A 15,175-nucleotide genomic window follows, 5' to 3' on the forward strand; every position below is an offset into this window, starting at 1 on the left:
CCTCCCCTCTATGTTCAGATAATGTTGACTCTCTCGTCTCAAATTAAAAATTCCTACAAGGTTTTTATTCATTTAATGAATATTTTCCATATTCTAACAAGTTTTTTCTCCAGGAACTCAGTCAAATAATGCTTTCTAATGCTCATTGAGGGGACGTGTGTAACTTAATGCCATTTCCTTATGATTTAAAGATCTTCAATTACTGTTTTTAAAATTTCATTATAAACTCATGAATTTAAATGCATTTGAGGTGTTTCCATCTGTAGCAGTTACTGTCTTTTTTGAAATTCAAATTGTCCCACCTTTGAGTGATAAGTCGTAATTGGTCCTTTACTCTTTTGACCTGACCCTGTAGTCTTTGATAGCTTCCTGGTTATTCCCGAGGACTGTGTTTCAGATTCATCTGAACATTTGTTGCTTAAGTCCTGGAGTCAGCTATTATTCCAAGAATCCTTAATTTTTACTAGTATGATATTGATGGCTGTTGGGTTTGTTTTTTTTTTTTTTAATGTTTTATTTATTTCTAGGAGAGAGAGAGACAGCGTGAGCAGGGAAGGGTCAGAGAGAGAGGGAGTCACAGACTGAAACAGGCTTCAGGCTCTGAGCTGACAGTCAGCACTGAGCCTGATATGGGGCCTGAACCCACGAACCGCGAGATCATGACCTAAGAGAAAGTTGGACGCCCAACCGACTAAGCCACCCAGGCGCCCCGATGGCTGTTGGGTTTTAACTTGACCTTTCCTAACTTAAATCTGTATCTCCTCCTTCTTTATTGAGAATACTAGTTGTCATGTGCACAGAGGGTGATAGGATTAGGAAAGCCCATAATTACACATACAGTAGTCTCTGAACAACACTACTGATACCACTCTGCTGACATTATTACTGAAAACCATTAATTTTTTTGCATATGCTCTCTTCATTGTCATTTTTTATATAGTTTTAGGTGTGTTATGGGCCGAATTGTGTTTCTCCCAAATTTATATGTTGGAGTCTTAACTCTCAGTAGCTCAGACTGTGACTGTATTTGGAGATAGGGCCTCTAAAGTGTACCTAGACTTAAGGCAAGCTGGTGGGGTGGGCCTTGATCTATTACTGAATGATGTCCTTGTAAGAGGATATGAGGGTATACACAGAGGGAAACCTGTATGAGGATAAAGGAGAAGAAGTGGTCATCTGCAAGACTAGGAGGGAGGTTTCAGAAGGAACCAAGTCTGCTGACACTTTGATTTTTAGACTTGTAAACCCCAGAATTGTGAGAAAATAAATTTCTGTTGTTTAAACTACCTAGACTTTGGTACTTTGTTATGAGAGCCCTAGCTGACTAATACCTGATATGATCTACATTGTGAGTATACATAGGTATTACAAACTATTCTCAATTTTTAAAATTCGTACTTAGTTGTAGTCCTGTAAGTACTTAAATATTTTAGTTTCATCACATCCCTTATATTGATGTATTTTGGGTATCTGAAGCTCATTGTACAGTGTATTTCTCTAAAGGGAATCATGGGAATACTATTTCTTGAAGACTGCATTTCATTGTTAAAAAACTAGGGGGTTTTACACTTAAAAGGCGTTTGCCTGGTTCTAAAACCCTTGACTACTGACTTTTCTTTGAACATATTAAATATGTTATTAATTTTCTTTTGGCTTTAAATATTTTGTTGCAAGTGTGATAGCAGTCTGATATCCTTTCTGTTATCAGATACTTTTTCTTTTTGACTGTATGTTCAAAGGATTTTTTTTTTGTATCTAATACTTTTGCTAGATATGTCCTGTTCATTTAGAGTTGATTTCTCAGAAATGGTGTATATTTTCAGTATATAATTTTGCATCTTTGTATATTTCAAGAAATTTTTCATATACTGTTTAGTATTCTGTTTTCTTGCTTTGGGTTTCTTTTTCAGTGACTTGAGTATACATGATTGATTTACTTTGCTTGTCTTTAATATCTGTCACTTTGTGTGTGCGACTGCGCACTTGTGTGTGTGTGTGTGTGTGTGTGTTCAAGTTAGTTTTTGGGTTTCTTTTTGTTTGAAGGGCTTCTTTTGTTACTTCTTGTAGGGTGGGTCACATAGCAGCAAATTATCTCAGTTTTTATTTTTTGTGAACGCATTTCATTTTGCTTTCAGATGGCTTTCTTGGATATAAATTCTTGGTTGAAAGTTTTTTCTTTGAGCACTTTGTAGTATTTCACTATGTTATGACCTCCATTTATGTATTTATTATAATTGTTTTTAATGCTTATTTTTGACAGACAGTGGAGGAGGGTTAGGGGGGAGGGCAGAGGATCCTTAGTTAGTTCTGTGCTGACAGCAGGCAGCTCCATGTGGGGCTCAAACTCACAAAATGCAAGATCATGACCTGAGCCAAAATCAGTCACTTAACTGACTGAGCCATCCAGATGCCCCATGGCTTACCATTTTTTTAGACGAGATGTCACCTCTTGATCTTATTGGTGTTCTTTTTTAGGTGAAGAGTCATTTTTCTCATGCTGCTTTAAGATTGTCTCCTTGTCTTTCATTTTCAGCATTTTTACTATGATGTTTCTTTATGTATATTTCTTTGCTTTTATTTTTCTTTGAGTTCATGGGCTTCCTGAAGGGTGAATATGTAAATTAGTGTTTTCCAAAATCTTGGGAAGTTCTCAGCCATCAAGTTTTTGAGTACTTTTTAAATTTTTCTTCTCTACTTCTGCTATTCCCATTCTGCATATGTTGGTACACATGTTTCCCACATTTCTCTAAAGCTCCAATCATTTTTCTTTACTCATTTTTCTCTCTGGTTTTTAGATTACATAAATCTTTATTATTTTCATGTTTGCTAATTCTGTCCTCTGCTTGGTTCAGATCTTCTGTTGACCTATAGAAAATTTTTCAGTTCAGTTACATTTTTCAACTCCAGAATTTTTATTTTGATTGGTTTTATAGTATTTCTGTATTAATTGATATTATCTATTTCATATGACATTATCATCATACCTGCATTTAGTTTCTTAGTTATGATTTTCTTTTAGTTCTTTGTATGTATTTTTAATGGGTATGTTGGAGTCTTTTCCTGTTAAAGCTGACATCTGTTTGCTCTCACTGGCAGTTTCTGTTGCCTGCTTTTTTCCCATATGTGTGGGCTATATTTTCCTGTCTCATTTCATCTCTCAGTGTCTGGTTGGAAAATGTCCATACCCTCTTTTTTCTTTAAAAAAAATTATGACATCTTTATTGAAATATAATTTTTATATAATACAATTCACACATTTTAAATTTACAAGTAAATTATTTTAAGTAATTTACAGAATTGTATCACCATCACTGTAATCCAATTTTAGACTATTTCTATCACCCCACAGGCCTATTGGCAGTCACTTCTCATTCTCATCCCCATTCTACTCATACCATTTGATATAATAATTCTGCTTTGGGAAATCCTTCAAGGAATAATTTAATAAATATTGATTATATATATGCACAGGCATGTTTATTATACCTTCATATGTAATTTTGAAGTGTTGGAAGTATTGCAAATAACGTAAATGGAGTAAATATAAGAAAATTATTATTTTAATAATGTGTTATATTTATGATCACTTAAATTGTATCATAATTTAAAAAAACTAAAAATATTGTATTTAATTAATTTTAATGTGAGGTTGTTTTGCTCCTACAAGCCAAAGCAGGGAATTATGATATTTGCATCAAGGACTGAAAAAATTAAGGACTTTTTTTTTCAATAAGAGTAGGTTTTATTAGACTTCTTATATGATATTTTCCAAAAAGACTTTATAACTTCTAGAGAATATATTAAACATCGTTTATTTTATTGGAAGCAATATAAACAAAATGAAAGATAAGTTTTTTTGTTTTTTTTTTTCCCCGACAGAAGAATGTACATGCATTACAGAATTGTTAAAATGCCAGCTTGGAAAAGCTAATTATGATGGGTATTTAACAACCCATTTTTCAGTATTTTATTTCAATCATTATTTTTAGAAAGCAGGTATTCTGAGTTCTTAGGCATGATAGGAATATAAAAAGAAGATAAGAGTTAATAAACTGTTTCAGACATTATTTTTAAAGGATAATAACCATTAGCCAGGGTGATATGTTTGCTGTTTTCTAGAACTTTTCACTTAAATTCATTGAGGATTATAAGAATGAATCATATTAGTAATTATTAGTACAAGACTTTCAGCTCAAAAAAGATTTTATTGCTTATAAGTTCTGTTTGTGGCAAAGAACATTGGTGATTTCATATTCATATTTAATGTTTGCTGTGTTTCTCAAAGCAACCAACTCTTTTACACATGTAGTGAGTAAAGGAAAAGGGCACAAAGAGCCAAAGAAAGATATTTAAATAGACAAAAACTGGAAAGTGGTAGGTTTTAGCAATAGTAGAAAACAAAAGTTTTATTACTGGATTGAATCCAGAAAGAAAAGCAGAATCAAGGAAGAAATAGGATAGTATATTTTTAATCTTAAAAGTATGCGCTTAATATAAAGGGGATGTATATTCTCAAAAAAGATAATAAAATAAAAGTTAAAATGCCAAAATATTAAATACAGAGGAATGGATACTTTTATTCTAAATTCTGAATTTTCCCTGGATAAAGAAAAGTCAGTAAAAAGTAGCTTTGGTGTGCCTGGGTGGCTCAGTCGGTTAAGTGTCAGACTCTTGATTTCAATTCAGGTCATGATCTCATGGTTGCTGGGATTAAACCCCGAAGTGGTCTCTGTGCTGACAGTCTGGAGCCCGCTTGGTATTCTCTTTCTCTCTCTCTCTGTGTCTCTCTCTGCTCCTCCTTCCCCTATCCACAAAATAAATAAATAAACATTAAAAAATAGAAGTAGCTTTGAGATGACTAGAGGAAAAACTAAAATGATTCTATTTGGATGAATTTCCTCATACAACTTTAAAATTCAGAGAACATTTGTTAAGGCATTTCTATACATGGAACGCTATTATAGGCGTTATGGACCATGCAAAGCTATAAATTAACCTTTAAGGAACTTATAACCAAGTAAGGGAGAAAGACATACAAAAAGCTAAAAAGTGAAGTTGATTGACTTTATAATCATGGTATAATTTCCAGTAATTCCAGTGGGATCATAAGAATTCTATTGTAGGAACTGAGAAATGCTTCATAGGGAAGATAGCCTTAAAATTGATGCAGTCAGGCTCATGAAATTTATAAGATTTTTTGAAATTCATAAGTAATAAGTGGGTTTTGTTTATTTTAATAGGGAATAATCTACTTCTCTTGATTACCTCTCATAAATTCATCCCACTGAAAATGCTGCTGTTGTTGTTGTTCCTCTTTGGATCCATTGGTACTCTTGAATTGATTTCTTTTTTCTGTGGAGATGACAAGTAGAATTTGCAAAACAGTCTTCTGAAACGTATCCATTTACAAAGTTTCTTAATTAAATTTTCATTTGAGTATAGTGGGCACAACTTTACATACATTTTAGGTGTACAGCATAGTGAGTTGACAGGTTTATATATTATGCTATGTTCAGTGCAAGTGTAACTACCATTTGTCACCATGCATCACTATTGCAGTATCATTGACTAATTCTTAATGCTGTGCCTTTTATTCCTGTGACTTATTGTTCTGTAAGTGGAAGCTTGTATCTTCTAGTCGCCTTCACTTATTTGGCCCATTCCTCCACCCTTTTCCCCTCTAGCAATCTTCTTCTATATCTTGGTATTGTAAATAATGCTGCAGTAAACATAGTGGTGCATCTATCATTCTGAATTAGTGTTTTCATTTTATTTTTTATTTTTGGGAGAGAGAGAGAAAGAAAGAGAGCAAGCATGAAGGAAGGGCAAAGGATCCCAAGCGGGCTCTGTGCTGATAGCAGAGAGCATGATGGGCTACTTGAACTCATGAACCACGCTATCATGACCTGAGCTGAAGTCGGATGCTCAACCATGTGAGCAACCCAGGCATCCCAGTATTTTCATTGTCTTTGGGTAAATACCTAGTAGTGGAATTATTGGATCTTACAGTATTTCTGTTTTTAATATATGAGGACCCTCCATACTGCTTTCCACCATGGCTGAAAATAAACTCAAAATGGAGTAAAGACCTAAATGTGAGACCTGAAAACCATAAAAATCCTTGAAGAGAACACAGGCAATAATTTCTGTGACATTGGCCTTAGCAGCATTTTTTCTAGATATGTTTCCTAAGGCAAGGGAAACAAAAGCAAAACTAAACTATTAGGACTACATCCACATAGAACACTTCTGCACAGTGAAGGAAACTACCAACAAATTGAAAAGGCAACCTAATGAATAGGAGAAGATATTCACAAATGATGTATCTGATAAGAGATTAATATCCTAAATATATAAAGCACTCACACAACTCAACTCCAAAAAAAAAAAAAAAAACACAAGAAAACAACCAATCCAATTAAAAAAAATGGAAAGAGGACCTGAACAGTTTCTCGAAGAAGACAGTACAGATGGCCAACAGACACATGAAAAGATGCTTAACGTCACTAGTCATCAGGGAAATGCAAATCAAAACCACAATGAGTTACCTTTATACACCGTTAGTCAGAATGGCTAAAATAAAAAAGAAATAAGTGCTGGCCTAATTAATTAATTTCAGAAAACATTCAACCTGATTTTGTCCACTTTTGGAATAACTGGTAGTGAATGTGCCCTACTACTGTAAATAACTATAAAAATGGGCAAAATATACAAAAGGTCTGTTTTTTGACACTTGTCAATACACATAGCACAGGCCTGAGATCCTTGAGAGTAGAAATATACTTAAGATGAGCTAGATATTCATCCTTGATATCTGGCTGGGGCCAGTATTCTTATTGAGGCACCAAGAGGTCATGGAGGCAGCTGAGCTGAGGAGGTTGAGATCAGGATTAAGCACAGCTGAAACAGCTAGAATATGGGGAACAGGGTGCGGAAAAGGAGAAAGCTGTTGGGGTAGAGGCAGAAGTCTTTGTGAGGTTTTCCTGTGCATCTTTACCAAGGGTAGAGTTGTACATTTATGGAGCGAGGCCTCGCTAGCCCAGCAGAAAGCAGGTGTTAACTAGTAGCAGAAGAGTGGTAGTAAAGGTCACAGTTCTTTGAGTCTAAGGAGTGTCAGCCCAGTTAGAGAACGTTGATGTCTACATCCTTAGCTGCTCAGTAATAGTCATACAAATGAATGACAGTAGTGGTATAGAAATTTTGGAGTTTTATTATACTGTAATTACTTACACAAATGTCCAATCAAATCATGTCTACAAAGTGTGATTATGATTATATAATATTGATTGCTTTTGAAATTTAACTTCTACAATTACCAGCCTATCAAAATCTATTCTTCCCTGCAACTCAATGTATGTTGAAAACTTTTTACTCATATTAGGAGAATGAGTTGCCTGAAATTGCTTAATATTGGCAAATGATTAATTTGATATAAGTAGTTTCTTGGTATCGTTGTGTTAAAAATGTCTCCTGGATAGTGGTTGGTATCAGTGTTTTTCTAATTTATTATTTGAACTATGGTGGCCATTATTGTGCTGATACTTGGCATTTCTGCTAATTTTATGCATGCCATTATTATAATTTTTAAAGATTTGATTGGGTAAATAATTATCCACAGTGTGGAAGAACTGACTTCACCTCATGCAGTGAAATTTTCTGTGCTGTTTGTTGGCATGTTTGTGACTATAATCTTTTCTTTAACACTCTTGCTTGTTAAGGGGTGGTAAAAATGATTGCAGGGCATTGAATAAGATTCATCAGTATATCACATATTTACTGTATTCAAGGAACTGTTCTAGGCTTTAGAGGATTAAAAATGATCACACTTATACTTTCTTTATGGGAATAATTATATCCCTGAATGTTTATAATTACAAATTGATATGTGTACCAGAAAGGAAATATAATGTAAATGCTATTAAAGATTTGTGAAAGGATGATTAATTTCAGCTACAGAGACTTTAGGAATTCTTCATAGAAAAAAAGTTTTTTAGGGTTTTTGAAAAATATGTACATTTCAGAGGGTGAGCAGGATATGAGATAGAATGTGAGAAAGAGGGCATGATGAAAGGGACAGAATGAAGGGAGTATAGGGTGTGTTTATGGACTGATCCATAAACAGACATGTTTCAATGTAGAATACAGAGTAGACTGAGTGGTTTACGGTGGAATGTGAGGATGATTATGATAGATGAAACCAAGTTATTGAAGACTTTGAATATTAAAATAGTGAATTTTGATTTTCTAGTCATTTGGAATTATAAAAAAATTATAGCAAGAAAATAGATTGATTCTATATATTTTCCTAGAGAAGATTTGAAATGCAGATATTAGATTTTGAATTATTTTTAATGAATTCAGATGGAGTATTCATTTTATTTTTTTTATTTTTAAAAACTTTTTTTTTTAAGTGTTTTATTTTTGAGAGAGAGAAAGAGAGACAGTGTGAGTGGGAGAGGGCACAGAGAGAGGGAGACACAGAATCTGAAGCAGGCTGCAGGCTCTGAGCTGTCAGCAGCACAGGGCTCGAACCCATGAACTATGAGATCACCTGAGCTGAAGTTGGATGCCCAACTGACTGAGCCACCCAGGCTCCCCTAGATTATTCATTTTGAAGGGAAACTTCTACAATGTACAGGTGGCAGCATTCTCTTAAGTTACACATCAGGAAATATAATTCATGGAAATTTGCAGTGTCATAACCTATGAGTATCAATCAGTAATACCTGTCACAGAGTGATACTGGAGAAAGCAGTAGGTATTGACATATATTTGTTATTCTTACATAATTTCAATGGAAATGGCTATATTCTTAACATTGATGAAGTTTTCAGATATTATTGTTAGAAAATAGCAAGTCTGCTTTTGTACCAATTAGATAAACTTAATTTGGTTGGGTTTAACAGTCTTCTGGAACATTTTCACATTTATTATGTTAAGTAATTCCAGTTTGGGCGATTAGGTACTACTCATTGAGGCTTTGCTTCATTAGCAACTGTGTTACTGATATCTGGATGTTCACTGCCATATGCCATTACACAAAATCTATGGTAAATATTTTATGAGTGACATTTATGAAGAAGTATCTTGGAGAAAATTATTTGTATAATACTAAGTAGAAAAGGATTCATTAATAATAGCAACTACCATTTTGAGTTGCTTTTAAAGATCCAGGTATTGTTCAAAGTGCTCTACTTACTATTTTGTCTGTAAGGTGTGTAAGAGATGAGAGGTTAATAACTTGTGGATGTATACACATTTAGTTTGTGATAGAGTTGAGATTCAGACTTCAGTCTAACTAATTTTGAGCCTGATGTTTTTAACTATTTATTTATTATACTGTACAAAACTGACAAGACAGTATCTTAGTTTTTTAATTTCAAAGATTTTTTCCAAGTTTTATTGAGGTATAATTGACATATAACATTACATTGGTTTAAAGCATGCAATATAATGATTTGATATATGTGTATATTGTGAAATGACTAAGGTTAGTTGACACATCCATCACCTCACATGGTTATAATTTTTTGTGTGTCCTGAGGACTTTTAAATCTGCTCTCTTAGCGACTTCCAGTACAGTTAACTGTTACTGTTAACTATGATCAATATTCTTTATATTGTTCTTCAGAATTTATTCATCTTATGAGTAGAAGTATACTCTGACCTCCTTCACCCATTTTATTTATTTCCTCTCTGCACATCTGGCTGTTCTTTGTATGTGTGAGTTCTTTCTGTTTGTTTGCTTGCTTGCTTTAGATTCCACATATAAGTAAGGTCATATAGTTGCTTTACTCTGATATATTTCACTTAGCATAATGTCCTCAAGGTCCATTCATGTCGTTGCAAATGACAAGATTTCATTCATTTTTATGGCTGAACAACATCCTATTGTATACATACATGTACCACATTTTCTTTATCCACTTATTCATCCATGGACACTTAGGTTGCTACCATGTCTTAGCTATTGTAAATAATACTGCAGTGAACATGGGAGTGCATATATCTTTTCGAGTTAGTGTTTGGTTTTGTTTGGATATATATCTAGAAGTAGAATTTCTAGATCATATAGTAGTTCTATTTTTAGTTTTTGAGAACACATCATACTCTTTTCTGTAGTTGCTGCACCAGTTTACATTCCCACCAGCAGTGCAAAAGGATTTTCTTTACTCCACATCCTTGGCAACACTTGTTATAACTTGTTTTTTTTTTTTTTTGTTTTTTTTTTTGTTTGTTTGAAATAGCAATTCTAACAGGTGTGAAGTGACAGCTTATTGTGGTTTTGATTTGCATTTCACCAATTAGTGAAATGTGTCTGTTACCATTCTTATGTCTTCTTTGGAAAAATGTCTATTCAGGTCCTCTGCCCATTTTCAAATTAGATTATTTGTTTTTTTGGTGTTGGGCTGTAGGAGTTTTATATATGTGTGTGTATATATAGATATATGAATATATATAAACACATGTGTGTGTATTTTTTTGATATTAACCCCTTATCTGCAAATAACATTTTCAGATATTTTCTCCTGATATATTAGCTTGTCCTTTCATTCTGTTGGTGGATTCCTTCACTGTGCAGAAGCTTTTTAATTTGATATAGTCCCACTGGTTTGTTTTTGCTTTTGTTGCCTTTGTTTCTGTCACATTCCCAAAAATCCTTAATATAAGGTACCTCTACTAGCTGGAATATGTGTTGCTCTTCCTCTAGTTCCTATTCCTCTCATTTACACATTGCTTTTCTTGGTACAATATCATCAACATAAGGAGGCAGCACTACTCTACTTGACTGAACTTCAACTTACCCTTGGCTCATCCAACTCCTTGACTCCCCTCTCCATATTTAGTCTGCTTCCCCATTGTCTCAATGTCATATATCCTCTTTCTTCCAAATTCCTCAATTAAATAGTTTTATTTCTACAAACTCACTCATATGTTTTGTTCTTCCAAAGTAATCAAATACACTTCTGATCAGTGCTTTGCCATGTAAGTAAAAATTGTAAAATATTAGTGAATTTTTACCTTAGAATGATTGCATTACAAACATAAATATTAAACATTTTGAGCATTGATAATCTTACTGAAATACATATTAAAATGTTGATTTTATATTACCAAAGCAACCAATGAAGAAGCCAAATTAAAATAGTTTTATGTTGCCAGTATTACTACCTTATATAGTTAACTCTTAATTTCATTCAGAAAATCCTTATTTATTGATTTGTTTATTTATAAAATATAATTGTCAAGTTAGCTAATATACAGTATATGCAGTGTGCTCTTGGCTTCAGGCGTAGATCCCCATGACATTGCTTACATACAACACCCAGTGCCTGCCTTAATGCCCATCACCTACTTTCTCCTCTCCCCTAATCCATGCCCCAGTCAACCCTCAGTTTGTTCTCTGTATTTAAGAGTCTCTTATGGCTTGCCTCCTTCTCTGTTTGAAACTATTTTTTCTTTTTCCCTTCCCCTATAGTCTTCTGTTAGGTTTCTCAAATTCCACATATGAGTGAAAATGTATGGTATCTGTCTTTCTCTGACTGACTTATTTCACTTAGCATAATACCCTCCAGTTCCATCCACACATTGTTGCAAATGGCAAGATTTTATTCTTTCTTATTGCCAAGTAGTATTCCATTGTATATATATGTCACATCTTCTTTATCTGTTCATCAGTTGATGGACATTTAGGTTCTTTCCATAATTTGGCTGTTGTTGAAAACATTGCTATAAACATTGGGGTATATGTGGCCCTATGAATTGTCACTCCTGTTTTCTTTGGTTAAATTCCTAGTAGTGCTATTGCTGTGTCGTAGGGTAATTCTGTTTTTAATTTTTTGAGGTACCTTCACACTATTTTCTAGAGCAGCTGCACCAGTTTGCATTCCCACTAACAGTGCAAGAGAGTTCCCATTTCTCCACATCCTTGCCAGCAACTGTTGTTTCCTGAGTTGTTAATGTTAGCCACTGTGAGTGGTTATGAGGTGATATCTCATTGTGGTTTTTGATTTGTATTTCCCTGATGATGAGTGGTGTTGAGCACTTTCCATGTGTCTGTTGGCCATCTGGATGTCTTCTTTGGAAAAGTGTCTATTCGTGCCTTCTGCCCATTTCTTCAGTAGATTATTTATTTTTAGGATGTTGAGTTTGATAAGTTCTTTATAGATTTTGGGTATTAACCTTTATCCTGTATGGCATTAGCAAATATCTTCTCCCATTCTGTCAGTTGCCTTTTTTGTTTTGTTGTTTGTTTCCTTTGCAGTGCAGAAGGTTATCTTATTGAGGTATCAGTCAGTCATCTTTGCTTTTATTTCCATTGCCTTTGGAGAAGTGTCAAGTAAGAAGTTGCTGTGGCCGAGGTCAAAGAGGTTGTTGCCTGTTTTCTCCTCTAGGGTTCTGATGGCTTCCTATCTCACATTTAGGCCTTTCATCCATTTTGAGTTTATTTTTGTGTATGGTTTAAGAAAGTGGTCCAGGTTAATTCTGCTGCATGTTGTCTAGGTCTCCTGGCACCATTTTCTAAAGAGACTGTCTTTTTTTTTTTTCTCATTGGATACTCTTTCCTGCTTTGTCAAAGATTAGTCAGCTGTACATGCATGGGTCCAACTCTGGGTTCTCTATTCTATTCCATTGATCTGGGTGTCTGTTTTTGTGCCAGTACCATACTGTCGTGATGATTACAGCTTTGTAGTAGAGGCAAAAGTCTGGGATTTTGATACCTCCCACTTTGGTTTTCTTTTTTTAACATTACTTTGGCTATTCTGGCTCTTTTGTGGTTCTATACAAATTTTAGAATTGTTTGTTCTAGCTCTGAGAAGAATGCCAGTGCAATTTTGATTGGGATTGCATTGAAAGTGCAGTTTGTTTTGGGTAGTATTGACATTTTAACAATATTTTTTCTTCTAATGCTGGCGCATGGAATGTTTTTCCTTTTCTTTGTGCCTTCTTCAGTTTCCTTCATAAATTGTCTATAGTTTTCAGCATACAGAGCTTTTACATCTTTGGTTAGGTTTATTCCTAGGTATAATATGGTTCTTAGTGCAATTGTAAATGGGATCAATTTCTTGGTATCTCTTTCCACTGTTTCATTATTGGTGTATAGAAATGCAGCCAATTTCAGTACATTGTGTATCCTCTGACGTTTTCTGAATTCATGTATCAGTTCTACTAGCTTTTTTTGGTGGAGTTTTTTGGGTTTTCCATGTAGAATATCATGTCATCTGTAAAAAGTGAAAGTTTGACTTCATCTTTGCCAATATATATGCCTTTTATTTCATTTTGTTGTCTGATTGCTGTGGCTGCAACTTCCAATACTGTGTTAAAACAATGGTGAGAGTGGACATCCCTCTCGTGTTCCTGATCTCAGGGGGAAAGCTCGCAGTTTTTCCCCATTGAGGATGATATTAGCCATGGACTTTTCATGTATGGCTTTTATGATGTTAAGATATGTTCCTTCTATCCCAACTTTCTTGTGGGTTTTTATTAAGAAAGGATGCAGTATTTTGCCAAATGCTTTTTCTGCATCTATTGACGGAACTATATGGTTCTTATCCTTTCTTTTATTAATGTGATGTATCATATTGATTGATTAGTAAATATTGAACCAGCCCTGCAGCCCAGGAATGAATCCCACTTGATCATGGTGAATAATGTACTGTTGAATTTGATTAGCTAGTATCTTGTTGAGAATTTTTGCATCCTTGTTCCTCAGGGATATTGGCCTGTAATTCTTTTAATGGGGTCTCTGTCTGATTTGGGAATCAAAGTAATGCTGGCTTCATAGAATTAGTCTGGAAGCTTTCCTTCTATTTCTGTTTTTTGGAATAGCTTGAGAAGGATAGTTATTAACTGCTTTAAATGTCTAGTAGAATTCCCCTGGGGAGCAATCTGGCCCAGGACTCTTATTTGTTGGGAGATTTTTGATAACTGATTCAATATCTTTGCTGGTTATGGGTATGTTCAAATTTTCTGTTTTCTTCCCTTTTGAGTTTTGATAGTGTGTGGGTATCTAGGAATTTGTCCATTTCTTCCAGGTTGTCCAGTTTGTTGGCATATAATTTTTCATAGTATTCTCTTTTAATTGTTTGTATTTTCGTGGTGTTGATTGTGATCTTTCCTCTTTCATTCCTGATATTACCTATTTCAGTCCCCTTTCCTTTTGATATATCTGGCTAAGGGTTTATCAATTTTATTTATTTATAAAAAGAAACCCAGCTCTTAGATTCATTGATCTGTTTTACCGTTTTTTGTTGTTGTTGTTTTCTTTGGATTCTATATTGTTTATTTCTGCTCTGATCTTTTTTATTTCCCTTTTTCTATTGGCTTTGGGGTTTCTTTGCTTTTCTGCTTCTAGTTCCCCAATTAGTTGTATGCTTAGGTTTTGTATTTGGGATTTTTTTTGTTCCTTTAGATACACCTGCATTGCAATGTGTCTTCCTATTAGGACTGCCTTTGCTGCATCCCAAAGTGTTTGGACAGTTGGGTTTTCATTTTCATTTGCTTCCGTATATTTTTAAATTTCTTCTTTAATTGCCTGGTTGACCCATTCATTCTTTAGTAGAATGTTCTTTAACCTCCATGCATTTGGAGACTTTAAATTCTTTCTTGTGGTTGACTTCAAGATTCATAGTGTTGTGATCTGAAAATATGCATGGTATGATCTCCGTTCTTTTATATTTATTGAAGGCTGTTTTATGACCCAGGATGTGACCTATCTTGGAAAATGTTCCTTATACACTCGAGAAGATTGTGTATTCTGCTGCTTTTGGATGAGTTCTGAATATATCTGTCAAGTCATCTGGTCCAGCGTATCTTTCAAGGCCATTATTTCTTTATTGATTTTCTGCGTAGATGATCTGTTCATTGCTGTAAGTGGAGTATTAAAGTCCCCTTCAATTACCGTATTTTTATCAGTAAGATTGCTTACATTTGTGATTAATTGATTTATATATTTGGGTGTCTCATGTTGAGGGCATAAACATTTATAATTGTTAGCTCTTCTTAATAGATAGACCCCGCAATCATAATATAATGTCCTTTTTCATTGTCTTGTTACAGTCTTTAGCCTAAAATTTTGTTTGTCTGATATAAGTATGGCTACTCGAGGTTCCTTTTGACTTCCAGCAGCATGATAGACGGTTCTCTATCCCCTCATTTTCAGTCTGAAGGTCTC

At 34.3% G+C, this 15,175-nt stretch overlaps 1 protein-coding gene across 1 annotated transcript in view; it reads left to right on the forward strand.

The window, feature by feature from the left end:
- Positions 1 to 15,175, forward strand: part of NBEA (neurobeachin) — a 685,485-nt gene that overhangs the window by 95,155 nt on the left and 575,155 nt on the right. The window lies entirely within an intron of this gene.

Source organism: Crocuta crocuta, unplaced genomic scaffold (genome assembly GCF_008692635.1).
Source record: "Crocuta crocuta isolate KB4526 unplaced genomic scaffold, BGI_CrCroc_1.0 scaffold190, whole genome shotgun sequence".
In the NCBI taxonomy this organism is placed as follows: Eukaryota; Metazoa; Chordata; class Mammalia; order Carnivora; family Hyaenidae; genus Crocuta; species Crocuta crocuta.